Below are 14,779 nucleotides of genomic sequence, written 5' to 3'. Positions count from 1 at the left end.
GTATCGTGGCGATGCGATTTGAAACAAAAACGTTAAATCGTCCGGGCTCGTCATTGATCCAAGAAAGCGCAACAGTAGAGTCAGACCAACAATGAAACTCGCCTGCGAAAATGCCTAAGCGAGCCACTTCATTCATTAGACGCGCAAGCAACTCTGCCCCGCATAGTTCCAGCTTGGGAACCGTGAGCGTTTTTAGAGGCGCAACTCGAGACTTAGAGCAAAGCAACCTGCTGATGGTATGCTGACCTCTGGATACAATATAAATGCAAGCTCCGTATGCCTCGATGCTGGCATCGCAGAATCCATGGACCTCAACCTTCGATCCTGGTATTAATGATAGCCTGGGAAATGCACTACTAAGACCATTGCCAAAGTTGCTGCAAATGTCTAGCCATGCAGTGTGACATGCAGACGGGAGACTCTCATCCCAATCAAGTTTATGCCTCCAGAGTTGTTGCAAGAAGATTTTAGCTTTCGTTATTACTGGGCCGACCAGGCCGAGGGGATCATAAAACCTAGCAATAGACGAGAGAACAGAGCGCCTGGAGGGCTTAGAGGCTGAATTCAGAGCTAGATATGAGAAAAGAAGTTGATCAGATGCCGGATCCCATGCAAGGCCAAGTGTCTTTGTAATGTCGCTGCCATCATTGAACCTAATGAGCGATTCCTTGTCGCAGTCTGTTACGCCGTCCAGTACCATGGGATGGCTTGAACACCACTTCCTCAATTTAAACTTCCCACATGCCAAGATTCCAGCTGTCTCTTGCATAACAAGTCTTGCTTCTTCGACTGAATTTCCTCCACTAATCAAATCATCAACATAGAAATCGCGAAGCAGTACGTCGGACCCGACTGGGAATGCGTTCCTTTCATCTACGGCAAGCTGATGCATGGCGCGCACAGACAAAAATGACGCTGGTTTTGTTCCATATGTTACCGTATCAAGCCTGAAAACTTCCAACTCATCATCTGGCGAATTCCTCCATAAAATGCATTGTAGATAGCTGTCCGGCTCAGGTACTTTCACGCAACGATACATTTTGCAAATATCGCCGGTGAGTGCAACTGGATAAGATCGGAAGCGCAATAATATGTCGACTAATTTTGGCTGAATGACGGGACCTGACATTAGAATGTCATTCAACGAATGCCCAGTTGTTGTAGATGCAGATCCATCAAAGACGACGCGAAGCTTGGTAGTTGTGCTATCATCCTTCAGAACGCAGTGATGAGGAAGAAAATATCTGCATAGATGGAATGAATTTAGAGGAACGCGTGACATGTGACCAAGTTCAAGATACTCTTTCAGAAATGCTGAGTATTGAGACTTTATATGCGGCAAACGACTCAATTTCTTCTCCAAATTGAGAAACCGATGTCGCGCTTGCTCATAAGAATCTCCAAGAAGCTCACAACTAAGCTTAACAGGCAGGCGTACTGTATATTGGCCACTAGCCAATCGATTGTAATGCCTCGCAAAATGCGCTTCGCAGTCTGAGTCTTCCTTGCTGAACTTTACAATGGAATCGCTGCAGCGCTCAACTTCCCAAAAGCGACGAACGAGACTGTCCAACTTGATATCAGCACAGGAGTCTGTAATCGGATCCAAAGGCGTCTTTGAAGCTATTAGCACGGAGTTGTGGTTGCGAGCCTCGCCACCTGATACAACCCAACCAAGACGAGTCTTCTGTAACAATGGAAGTCCAGGCATCAACTTGATTTGTCCCACACAGAGCAAATCATAAAACAGGCTAGCTCCGATAAGCAGATCTACTCGTTGCGGCCTATGGAAAGCTGGATCTGCCAGCACTATATTTTGCGGTATGCTCCAATTGCTCGTATTCACATTAGAACTGGGCTGCCTGCCAGTTATATTTGTAGCTACCATAGCCGTTATGCTAGTTGTATATTCAGATGCATGAGCTTGAAGAGTGAGGCAAATGCTGCTGCCATCCATGGCAACATTGGAGTCGCCTACGCCGCATACAGATGCCACCGATTTTGTTCTCTTAAGTTGCAGGAGATTCGCAAATCTGGCTGTAATGAGATGTAGTTGAGAGCCTGAATCTAAAAGCGCACGACAAGGAACAAGCTCGCCAAACCGATTCCTTGCCAGAACCACTGCGGTAGCCAGGAGCACAACATCGCTGTGCCGATCCTTGGATAAGAGAGTAGTGGCTGGTGCTGAGGGCTGAGGGATGGTCTGTACTCTTGATGTTGAAGATTGTTGATGGGGCGGAATTGCTGCCTGCGATGTGCTGGAGTGGCCGAGATGAAGAAGCGTATGATGCTTGACTCCACAGACCCGACAACTGCGCGAGCCACATTGTCGCGACTGATGACCTCCCTTGAGACAATTCAAACATAAGCCAGCCTTTCGGACCTCATTCAGGCGAAGACTAGGAGACAAGTTTGCGAATCTTGGGCATTTGTAGATTGTGTGCTCAAGATCATTACAAAAATTGCAACTGTGAGTACTGTGGCCGGTTACGAGAAATGCTGATCTACTGGTAGCAACCTTACTGCAAGAATTCATCGGCTTACTTGACGAATAGTTTGTAAGAGCAAATTTCATCGATTCCAAAGTACGGCAACGAAGCTCAAGAAATGAGGAGACTTCTTCATATCTGGGTATCTGAAGAGCCGTCTCTGAGTTGTCCAATTTCTCTTCCCATTTAGCTTGTGAGGCCTCATCAAGCTTCTGTAGCAGTATCTGAGCAATCATGGCACTGGCTATCTGCTCTGTTGTGCCCAGACTACTGAGCGCACGCATATGGACATTGAAGCTGTCAGATAGCTCACGCAGCTTGATTATGGATCCGTTTTCTACTCTTTTGAGACCTAAGATCTTTACGATGTGGGCCTGGAAGATTAAACGTCGGTTATCATATCTCTGCTTTAATAAATTTATGGCAATTGTATAATTATCATTAGAAATTTCCAAAGAGCGAACCGTATCCAACGCTGCGCCATCGAGGCAGGACCGGAGGTGCTGAAGTCTTTCCATATTGCTGATTTCTGGCCGACTTTCAATGATTGTAGAAAACATTGAGTAGAAATCAGCCCAATTAGCATATCCACCGCTGAACGTAGGTAACTTTAATGGCGGCAACGCAGGTGCAGCCTGCAATCTGGGAGCGGATGCGCGAGGAGGGTCACTTGGACGACTAAACGTGGAACTATGATGCACTTGAGCAGTACGACTTTGCACTTCGGACATTATTGTTGACTGCATGACCATTATTAAATCATCAAAGTCAGTGCGCAAATTGCTGGACATCTCAGTAAAGTCGAGCTCCTCTAGACTTTCATGGGCCTTGCTAAAGGAGTGGCTTAGCTTGTCGATATGCTCCAGTAGAACATTTAGAGTGCTGTCACTGTGATCGGCAAGAGCATCTGAATCGACCTTGGATTGTAGCTTTTTTACGCGTTCAAACACCGACTGTACCTTGAGCTTATAAAACCGCACGCGATCTTCGGGAGCAACTGCACTAGCATCTAAATTCGCCATGACGAGTACAGCAAGAGCAACACGATAGAGCTCAAAGTCGTTGGTGCGAGCGCGATTGCAAGAGTAAGTAAATGTATATATAGCGCAGACACAAACTTGGAATAAGTCGTATTTGTCGAGCAGAGTACTTGCAACTTTAATAAACTGGCAAAGAATTATATTATGGTACTCAAATAATATACACGTATGAATTGTTGCACACCGGTACGATTATTATGGACGCGCTCGTATCGCAGCCGTGGCGAAAAAGTGCAATGTCAACGAAGAATAACGGCAAGCATGTAATTACACTGTGCTTATGCAAACTTAATCACTTATAGATTGAAGCTATAGAACACGCAGTCACTAACCATAGACATAGTTCAGAAATTAGCTGATTCTTTATTAGATTGTCATTTGCAGAAGTTTTCGCAGGTGTACTACTTTTACGGGCGCCAGTGTATTGCAGACCGAACGAAAGAGTGTCTGGCGAAAGTAACGGCACGCAACTAATCGCTATATACACTGCTTATGTTCACGGGTGTATGTATGTATGTGATGCTGTCAATATATATATGCAAATATGTAAAGAAACGAAAAGAGATCACGTCGGGGTCACCAAATGTTGAGCTATCGAGATTTTTCGAATAGCTTTAAATTATTAAACGATTGAATTTACTTAGTGATTAGTTTATTAGCGATTATTTGAGTTTACAGAGTTTATGTGATAGACGCGAGCAAGCGACTAGGCTGTCGTGCTGTCCGCTACTATGTTTGTAATAGTCAATCTAACACTGCATCTGCTCTAAACAAGAGTTAATTGCATACTAATTACAATGTACGCGAGCCGGCGGATTAAGCTGAGCCGGTGCGTGGGTGAAAGAGACAACGCAAAAGGGAGAGCGTGATCTCCGTTACAAATTCTCTTACATGATAACATATTCTATGAACTGCCGCTCTTAATTACAATGAAGCGATGATTGCTGAGCCCAACATAAACTTTATAAATATTTCAAATCAAAAATCTGCAAAAATTAAAAAAAAAATCAAAAGATTAAAACCTGACTAATCAAAAATAAATAAAAAATTCAAAATTCGAAATTCCAAAAAAAAAAAAAGTTAATTATTAAAAAGTGTATTTTTGGACTTTTACAAAAGCTAAATATCTCGAAAGTTCAGGTATTTGTTTGTCTCAAACATAAATTTGTGTAAATTATTTATATTTATATTTCTCGATTGTTTTATATGGTTTTGTGCCAGGGCAGTATTACTATTAATAAAAATGCCGCGCCCTAGAAGATCTAATCTTTCCCGGCGGACCCATAATGCAATTAGGCAGCGGAATAGCGCGAGTCAATTATCTGACGAAGAGCGAGAAATCGCCCGAGAAAGGCTCCGCGTTAGTACCCAGCAAAGAAGGGCCTTAATTCGTGCTTCTCAAAGAGAGGCAGCCCGTGAAATGGCAATAAGAAATGGTTCAAGGATTGATTTGAATCGAGCAGCGTTTCGATATGATTGCACCATTGATTACAGCTTGAATCGTTTAGTTTGCATTGGTCCAATGGACGTTGTTTGCCAGCATTGTGGCGCATTGAAGTTTGCTGGTGAAACGCCCGGTTTGTGCTGCCTTAGTGGTAAAGTGACATTGCCATTAGTGGTCCCGCCACCAGAGCCATTGAGTTCCCTGCTTTATGGCGAAACACTAGAATCACGACATTTTCTAGCGAACACTCAAAAATACAATGCCTGTTTCCAAATGACTTCATTTGGGGCGGAAATTATTGGAGACGGATATAATCCGTAATTTACGTTACAAATTTTATTTTCTATGACTGTCAAAAAAAAAAAATTTGGAATAATGTAGTTTGTTAGATTTCTGTAAAAAGTGTTTGTAAATCTAACTATAACTATGGCTTTGAATTTAAAGATTCAAGGCCAGATTGGCCATCGCATTGGATCATTGCAACCTATTGAAGATGCACAGCACAAATTCTTGCAAATATACTTTATGGGCAATATGGAAGAACAACTTGACCGGCGTCAAGAAATCAACACAGCTATGAAAAGAGCAATTCTCCAAGATTTAAACCAACCAAAACTGTGCAATGGAACGCGTTTGGTGATAAGAAAACTGATGAGCAATGTGATTCACGCGTCGATACTCAAAGGAAAATTTAAAGATGAGGAAGTTCTTATTCCTAGGATTCCGATGATCTCAACAGATATGCCCTTTGAATTTAAACGAATTCAATTCCCGCTTCGTCTTGCCTTCGCCATGACGATCAACAAGTCACAGGGCCAATCTTTGACTATTTGTGGCCTCAATCTAGAAAATGCGTGTTTTTCTCATGGTCAATTGTACGTGGCATGCTCACGTGTTGGCAAACCATCCGCATTATTTGTTCTTGCACCCGACCAAAAAACGAAGAATGTCGTTTACCACAAGGTGTTGAATGAAAATCCGATTAATAACTTAATCAGAGTGTATCCCAACCTGAACAACATAGCTTTCAACAATTTTTTACCTAGAAATAACATAGAGGGCAATGCAACGTTTGCCGGGCCAGCTAGTATACTATAAAATACTATTTCATATTTTACAAAGTACCACTATAAATACCATAACAAATAAATCGTCTGGAAATTCAAATTATAATAAAATAATAACTGACTTATTATATAAATGTTTGTTGTTTATTTCATTTTAAAAAATTAATAATATTTCAGTCCAACATAAAACTAGAACAATATGCATTCGTATTCAATTCCATATTCCAATATATATTTAAAGTCTTAAAATTAATTAAATGCTTAAAATTCATTTTGTAACATTTTCTTAAAATAAAATAGTAAAGGAACTTCTTTGTTCAGTCTTGCTAGTTTCTCTTAAGATCATTTAATTATATTTACTAGCCTTCTTCGTCAGAGCAGCTTAAATTAAATTTGTTGAAATCTTTACATAACACTTGTTCACTGGGCTTAAAATTATTGCACCCATTTTCGCGCAATGATTATTGTACATGTAATATATGTGATATATTTACATTTTTAAAGCGGTTTCGATTTTTCGTTTTGATTAAATTAATTTGAGAGAATATGCGTTCACACGACGGATTAGAAACGGGCTAAATTATTAAATCTTTGTTTTTGTGTAGCCGCATGCTGCTTAAGTGACGCCAGCCTACTTAAAATATTAGTCTGGCACGCTTTGCAGTGCGCATCCATATTATTAGCGCTCCTTCCCAGCCATTTTTCATTTTCCGGCATAGTCTCCCACTCAGCTCTATATTTTTGCTTATTGCTCATGTTTTCTATTTATTTGTTTTATACCTATATACCATTAAAATACTTTTGAGCAAAATCGGAGCTGATAAAATACCAAAAAGTATTTAAAATACCATATTCGGTCACCCTGGTGGAGTCGCTAATTTGGCTTTTATCGATGGAACTTTAAACCAATATGGAAATATAAACATCTTAACATCCTTAAGTCGAATTTACTACCAAGTGCCGAAAAATTCGGGATTCGGTCTACTTCTAAGCTCTATGCGGACAACGATCCCAAGCATACCTCCTTGAATGCCAAGACATGGGCGCTTTACAATTGTTCCAAAGTGATGGAAACTCCACCTCAGAGTCCCGAAATAATTGTCATCGAACATCCTTGGCATATCCTTGAGCAAAAAAATCGAAATCACAAAATTTCCAACAAGGATGATCTGAAGAAAGCTCTGTGTGAGGAGTGGAATAAAATTAGCGCTGAAACCTGCAAAAAGTTGGTTGATTCGATGCCAAAATATATTTATATTATATATATTTATAAATATTTATGTACCTATGCTGAAGTTTTCATATTTTTCTGAGTTTTGGAACATGATTTTTTTAGTCGGAAGTAAAAATTTTTGTGTGTACGATTTTCAGTGACGCAGACTGTATGTAGGATAGGATTGAGAAATCACTACACAGCATTGACAACTAAATGTATACCTGTGTTTATGCCTGGATATTGCGATTGATTTCTCTAAGGTAAGCTAATAGAAAATATTTTATTTTAGGAAGAGAGAGCTCTAAGGATAATACATGATAATATATATTAAAATTTACACATAGAACATGAAACGCACTATGCACAAAATGATCCGTAGTGCACACAGGTAAATGAAGCTGAGAAAAAGTTTATAAGTTATTTAGTTTTTTGGTACAATGTTTGATGAAGATTGCACCGAAGGTAAGTTCATTGAAATAGGCGTCGCGACGTGTCGATCTGTTACGATTTAGGAGTTTAAGTTCATGAACCACTACATGAGGTGGCCAGAAATTAGGATCACATAAAGTTTTAAAATATTCTACCGAAACATTGATCTTGAATGAAGAAATTCCTCGCGGGGTTGCGAAACTAAACTTCGATATAAAAACTTTTGCCGAAATCTTACTTGATATAAACGCAGATACTGCCTCACAGGTCGTATCAGATGAAAGCCGAAATAAGAACAGGTAAGAACGTAAGAACGTTGCAGACCATCTCGGTCGAGCGCATAAAGCGAAATGATGGGTTCGGGCTACGTATGTAAATATACGAAGTCACAGTATATTATCGTAGCCCGAACCCAAAAAGTGAGGAGCCGAGCAAATACGAAGTTGTGTGGGACGCAACGCTCGAAAAAAGTGTCCGATCTACATATGTGCTCTGTGGTTAGTGCTAATATTTTAGAATTGTTTTTATACTCATTCACGAAAGTGAATCAGTATATTGGTTTTATGCAATGTCCGTCTTGATGTCCGTCCGTCTGTCCGTCTGTCCGTATGAACGCAATCTATTTCGGCGCTATTGAAGCTAGAGACTTGAAATATGGAACACATACTCGTGTATATCTCCGATTTAAAATTTTCCCGATCCACCCACTAAGGGCGTGGCAAATCGGAAAATGCATTTTCAGATCACAAGCTATGGCGGATATATCTACGCCCATTGAGGGCGTGGAAAATCGGATAAAACTGTATCTCCAAGAGTTTTACAGCTAGAGCGATGAAATTTTGCACGTCAGCTAATGTTATGATTCTAAAGCTAATGTTAAAGTCTAAAGACAAAATTTTATGTCTACAGCTTCTAGGGGTGTGGTAAATCGGACCTGAAGATCTAGTGATTTTTAAAATTCTGCTATATTTTGGACACTATTGATGCCAGAGACTTCAAATATATGTCCGCCCACAGGGGGCGTGGAAAACCGCAAAATTCTATATATCCTTAACTATAATAACTAGAAGCTTCAAATTTAGATAGTTAAGTTACCAGTAACCTCCTCTTTGTAGGAGTGGCATATCGAGATATACCCTGTAATTTTCACATTTGTTGAGGGTAAGCATTCAAACTTTGCAGTTAGGGTGCCGTTATCTCGTTCTAAAAACTGACAAAAAATGAGGAGTGTACGCCCAGTAGGGGCGTGTCAAATCAGGAAAAACTGCATTTTACAGTACAGTATTAGAGCGGAACTTAACTACCAAATTGCTGATGGGATGTGTATGAGTATTCCAGAGTCGGTAACGCCCGACTGCAACGTTCTTACCTGTTCTTATCTAGGCTTTCATCTGATACGACCTGTGAGGCAGTATCTGCGTTTATATCAAGTAAGATTTTGGCAAAAGTTTTTATATCGAAGTTTAGTTTCACAACCCCGCGAGGAATTTCTTCATTCAAGATCAATGTTTCGGTAGAATATTTTAAAACTTTATGTGATCCTAATTTCTGGCCACCTCATGTAGTGGTTCATGAACTTAAACTCCTAAATCGTAACAGATCGACACGTCGCGACGCCTATTTCAGTGAACTTACCTTCGGTGCAATCTTCATCAAACATTGTACCAAAAAACTAAATAACTTATAAACTTTTTCTCAGCTTCATTTACCTGTGTGCACTACGGATTATTTTGTGCATAGTGCGTTTCATGTTCTATGTGTAAATTTTAATATATATTATCATGTATTATCCTTAGAGCTCTCTCTTCCTAAAATAAAATATTTTCTATTAGCTTACCTTAGAGAAATCAATCGCAATATCCAGGCATAAACACAGGTATACATTTAGTTGTCAATGCTGTGTAGTGATTTCTCAATCCTATCCTACATACAGTCTGCGTCACTGAAAATCGTACACACAAAAATTTTTACTTCCGACTAAAAAAATCATGTTCCAAAACTCAGAAAAATATGAAAACTTCAGCATAGGTACATAAATATTTATAAATATATATAATATAAATATATTTTGGCATCGAATCAACCAACTTTTTGCAGGTTTCAGCGCTAATTTTATTCCACTCCTCACACAGAGCTTTCTTCAGATCATCCTTGTTGGAAATTTTGTGATTTCGAATTTTTTGCTCAAGGATATGCCAAGGATGTTCGATGACAATTATTTCGGGACTCTGAGGTGGAGTTTCCATCACTTTGGAACAATTGTAAAGCGCCCATGTCTTGGCATTCAAGGAGGTATGCTTGGGATCGTTGTCCGCATAGAGCTTAGAAGTAGACCGAATCCCGAATTTTTCGGCACTTGGTAGTAAATTCGACTTAAGGATGTTAAGATGTTTATATTTCCATATTGGTTTAAAGTTCCATCGATAAAAGCCAAATTACCGACTCCACCGCCATGTTTGACAGTTGGACGCAAATTGGCTACATCCATCTCTTTATTTGGCTTTCTTCACACAGTGTGCTTGTTGTATTTCGACTCATCTGAAAAAAGAAATTCGGCCATGATAACCGTTGCTACGAAGTACTCGTCTAACTGTTGAATCACTGATATCCTTTTGTAAATATATTTTTGGCTCGTTCTTTATTTTTGAGCCGGATTTGAAAGGATTGTCTTTTATTTGGCGTATTATCCACCTTTCATCAGTTTCTGCCAGCTTCCTATTTGATTGAGCTGGGACTTTATTTAAAACTGCATTATCCTTATTGTTCCTTTTAATGATGTACTGTATAGTGCTTCGAGGTCTGTTAAGTATATCTGCTATTTCTGCATAGCTTTTTCCATTATTATGATGAACAAGTAAGAACGTTGCAGTCGGGCGATACCGATTGCAGAAGACTCATTCACAGCCCAAACGCTGTCAACCAGAGTATATAGCGCAATTTTCAAGTCTAGTGCGAAACAAAAAACAGGGCATGATCCCATTAAAATTGGAAAATCATCGATAGCTATTGCTATGATCATTGCATCATTGCATTCAATTTACATACATATATAATTTATACAATTTTTACTTTTAATAATATATGTATGTATATTTATATCCATATATTGGATACCGGCTTCAAGCTAGCAGCAGATCAGCGCGATTTTCCTATACATTTCGTTTTTTATAAAATAGATATTTTATTGGGAAGGTGCGAGCTTGACTGAATGGCACTTAATACTTTTCATTTTCTTAGTCGAATAATTTTATAAGTTTAAATTTGTTTCTTCTTAAATAGCCCTCAAATACATATACGCAAATACATACATATGTATATATGTAAGTCTGCACGCATAGCATCAAGCATTCCAGCCTTATACACGTATTCATTTGTATGTGTGTATGTATGTACACATAAATGCGTGCTCTAGCATATTCTTAGAATCCCGTTGCGATTGATTTGTCTTTGCATTGTTTTTTAATTTCCAGCCGCTACACTGGCTTTTCTTTGCTATGTGGCGTCATAACAACAATGTGATTTCGTTTTAACTATTGTTGATAGAAACGACGCGGTGGTGCTGTAGGCTGAAGCGCCGACGATCTTTATTTTAGCTATTTTGACAAACATGCTGTTTGGGTTGGGTGCGAGTTCAAATCCCGCGGAAAACACTTTTTTGTAAATGGCAAATTTTTGTTATTTTAGCTTTTTTGTATTTTATTAATTTTATAAAAATGTTTCCTTCCGCGCTATCAATGCCTATTAAGCCTACTTATGAGTACATATACATAAATAGATGGCTGACGCATATAAATGTCGCAATTCGGGCACTGTAAATGCCGATTGCCACGCCCCTAGTGTCCGTGGATTCCTCAATTTCATCCAGTTCTTAGAACGAGCAACCGGTTACCTAAATGCAAAATTAGAATTCTTACGCTCAAAAAATGTGAAAATTACAGGGTATTTTTCGATATGCAACGCGCCTAAAGAGGCGTACAAATTATTTTTAGGTCATCGATAGAGGAGGCTACCAGTAACTTAACTATCCAAATTTGAAGCTTCTAGCTCTTAAACTGTAGGAGATATAAGCTTTTGCGGTTTGCCACGCCCCCTATGGGCGGACATATATCTACCATAGCTCGTTGGACGTGGGTGGTCAACCCGCGTATATATACAAAATTTCAGGTCTCTAATATCAATAGTGCCTAAATTCGAAAAATCACTATATGTTTTGCCACGCCCCTAGTGGGCGTATATATATAATTTTTTCACCTATCTTCATAGAATTAAAACATCAGCTTACATGCAAAATTTCAGCATTCTAAGTTTACAACTTTAGGAGACACAGTTTTATCCGATTTGCCACGCCCCCAGTGGGCGGAGATATATCCGCCATAGCTCGTGATCTTGGGTGGTCGACGCGGACCTACATACCAAATTTCAGCTTTCTAGCTCTTCAACAAACATGATTTCTGGTATATCGGAAAATGCATTTTCCGATTTGCCACGCCCCTAGTGGGCGGATCGGGAAAATTTTAACACTTTATAAATCGGAGATATACACGAGTATGTGTTCCAAATTTCAAGTCTCTAGCTTCAATAGCGCCGAAATAGATTGCGTTCATACGGACAGACGGACAGACGGACGGACAGCAAGACGGACATTGCACAAAACCAATATACTCATTTCACTTTCGTGAATGAGTCTAAAAATCGCGAGTTTCCGCTCCTCAGGGGAAGTTTGCTTCATTTTAAATTTACTCCAAATCTATGTGAAACATCAGAAAATCAGAGAGACAATTTCTGTTACAGCACTAGTGAGCAACACTGATTTCGATAACTTAACTTAGTGATGGCAAAAAAAAATCATTGTTCGATTATTTAATCATATGATTTATTTTAGGTGCTTTAAAGTTAATTGCAATTAATCGCGGAAAAATGGAAAAATCGATTGATTAAATGATTTTTTTGAATGCGCTTAATTTATTTTTTATGAACTCCATTTAGAAGCAACAATAGCAACAAGAACAGTAAAGAATATAAATGTTTACTTATTTAAAATTGAGTTAAGAAATAGTAGTTGTGAAAGGTGCTCTGTTGTTAACCTGTTCCTTTTTTCGGTTAATGTGGCACCCGCCTTGGAAAAAAGACGTTCCGCTGGTACCGAAGTGCCTATTAAGAAACAATACCGACAAGCTATAACATATAGCTTAGGGTATACAGTACGCATCTCCTCCCAGGCGTTGACGACATTACGCTTCAATTCAAAAACAGGAGCATTTAAAACAACATTAAGAATTAAAAAGTATTTAATATTTATTTTAAGTTTCATTCTAACACTTTCTTTTCATAGTCTCAATAGTATCACTGACCACATTTGGCTGTGAAATGGGGCATAGATGGCCGGACTGGCAAATAAAATACCCGCTTCGGGTTGGTGATACTATTGTCAATGATTCTGTAATTAATTTAGGCTTTTTAATTTTAGTTGACTCTAGTTTTGTCAATATCTTTAATTAAATAAATAAATACGCCTTTTACAAATGTGAGGGTGAGGAGGTGAATTAGGGGTGTGGGGGGGGTAAATTTCAACAAAGCCGAAATTGTATAAAATGCATATAAGTATACATAAAAAATTTGGAGACTCTAACTTTAAAGATATAGCAGATATAAATTTATTACTGGTTTTCGATAATGTTTTTAATCGATAACAAAATAACAGGACAATTTATCGATATTTAAAGCAAAACTCGATATGCGCGTGCTATACACGGACCTAGGAAAATAAATTTCAAGTCTCTAGCTCTTATATCTTCTGAGTAGGGCTGCAAAACCATCGATAGATGCTCCCCTCGATAGATTTCTCCATCGATGGAATGAACCATCGATACTATCGATAGTTCCATCGAAAATTTGAAATTCTTAGAAATACAGAAATTCTCAATAATTTCAATCATACATCCAGCACATTGTATGTAAATGATTCGTGCAATTTTGTATAAAAATACAATACAAAAGTAATCGGATCCTTATGTGATGGTTGTATATCTAATAAAATATATATTTTATTACATATGGATAAATATGTCAATCAATGCAAATAATTAAATTCTTTTTTATATGCTTCAAGCTGTTTTTATTCTTGTTATATTTAAAGCAGTTTCGTCTTAAAAATTAAAAAAAAAAATATATATATATATATATATATATATATATATATATATATATATATATATATAAAAGGTACATGATTTCATTTTGAGATGCCTCTGATATAAAATTATAAAACTATAAAAATTAAATTATTTCATTAAAAAAAAAAAAAAAAAATTCACAAGGTGGTTTTAACCACTAACCAGAGAACACATAGACTAGACATCTAGAACAAATTTTTTCACCGGCGAAAAAATGCGCTGAGGAGACTACACAACTTCGTATTTGCTCAGCTCAGTCTCTTGAGGCTCAAGCATTGAAAATAAGGCAAGACAAAATCAGTGTGCTGCGAGCGCTGCCACGAAATGCACGCATTACCAAATGAAGCACGGCTATGCGCTCTTTTTCCCTTGCTCACTCTCTCCCTCTCTTTATGCTCTCTCTCTATGGTCTCTCGAATGGCAGCAGCGCACAAAAATTGAAAATTGTTCGCGACGATCTGAGCTCGTTCCTTTTGAGTGAAGGGTATACCGAAATTTGTAAAGCGTTCGCCACGTTCATGCAAACAAAATGTAAGCGTTTCGATGGTTATTCGTGGGAAGGGTATGAAAGCGTTGATACGCATAAACAATATGATTTCGCGACGGGCAAGTACACACACACTTGTAGTCCCTTGCTTCATGTATGAGCATTTGTGACCTGCGTGCGTTACTCTTGCTGCTTGTAGCAATTTTAAAGCCCAGCATTTGCATTTGGTCGGTCTTATGGACTGTCATAACCACTTTACACAGATGTACTATGTATGAACATACATACATACATACATATGTACATAAGTACATTTATATATTATTATTGCTAATCATGTTTATAAATGTGTCTATATATAATTAAAATTATTTTATACACATTTTTAACCGAAAAAATTATCGTAAAACACTACTAACTTTATTAAATGCTTT

General features: G+C 38.4%; 2 protein-coding genes and 1 long non-coding RNA gene across 8 annotated transcripts in view; 2 read left to right on the top strand and 1 right to left on the bottom strand.

Moving 5' to 3' along the window:
- Window positions 1–14,779, top strand: part of LOC6586963 (probable arginine--tRNA ligase, cytoplasmic) — a 106,031-nt gene that overhangs the window by 76,107 nt on the left and 15,145 nt on the right. The gene's annotated exons all lie outside the window — the stretch shown is intronic.
- The window catches only part of LOC116804702, a 43,600-nt gene that overhangs the window by 26,843 nt on the left and 1,978 nt on the right, over window positions 1–14,779 (bottom strand). The window lies entirely within an intron of this gene.
- Window positions 9,492–10,346, top strand: LOC122757400. Its single transcript, XR_006357428.1, has 2 exons — window positions 9,492–9,713; window positions 9,783–10,346. It is a non-coding gene; the product is annotated as an uncharacterized LOC122757400 (long non-coding RNA).

The sequence above is a fragment of the Drosophila mojavensis genome, unplaced genomic scaffold, assembly GCF_018153725.1.
Source record: "Drosophila mojavensis isolate 15081-1352.22 unplaced genomic scaffold, ASM1815372v1 contig_72, whole genome shotgun sequence".
In the NCBI taxonomy this organism is placed as follows: Eukaryota; Metazoa; Arthropoda; class Insecta; order Diptera; family Drosophilidae; genus Drosophila; species Drosophila mojavensis.
Note: the sequence above shows the minus strand (reverse complement) of the source record. Positions and strands in the feature narration are given on the sequence as shown.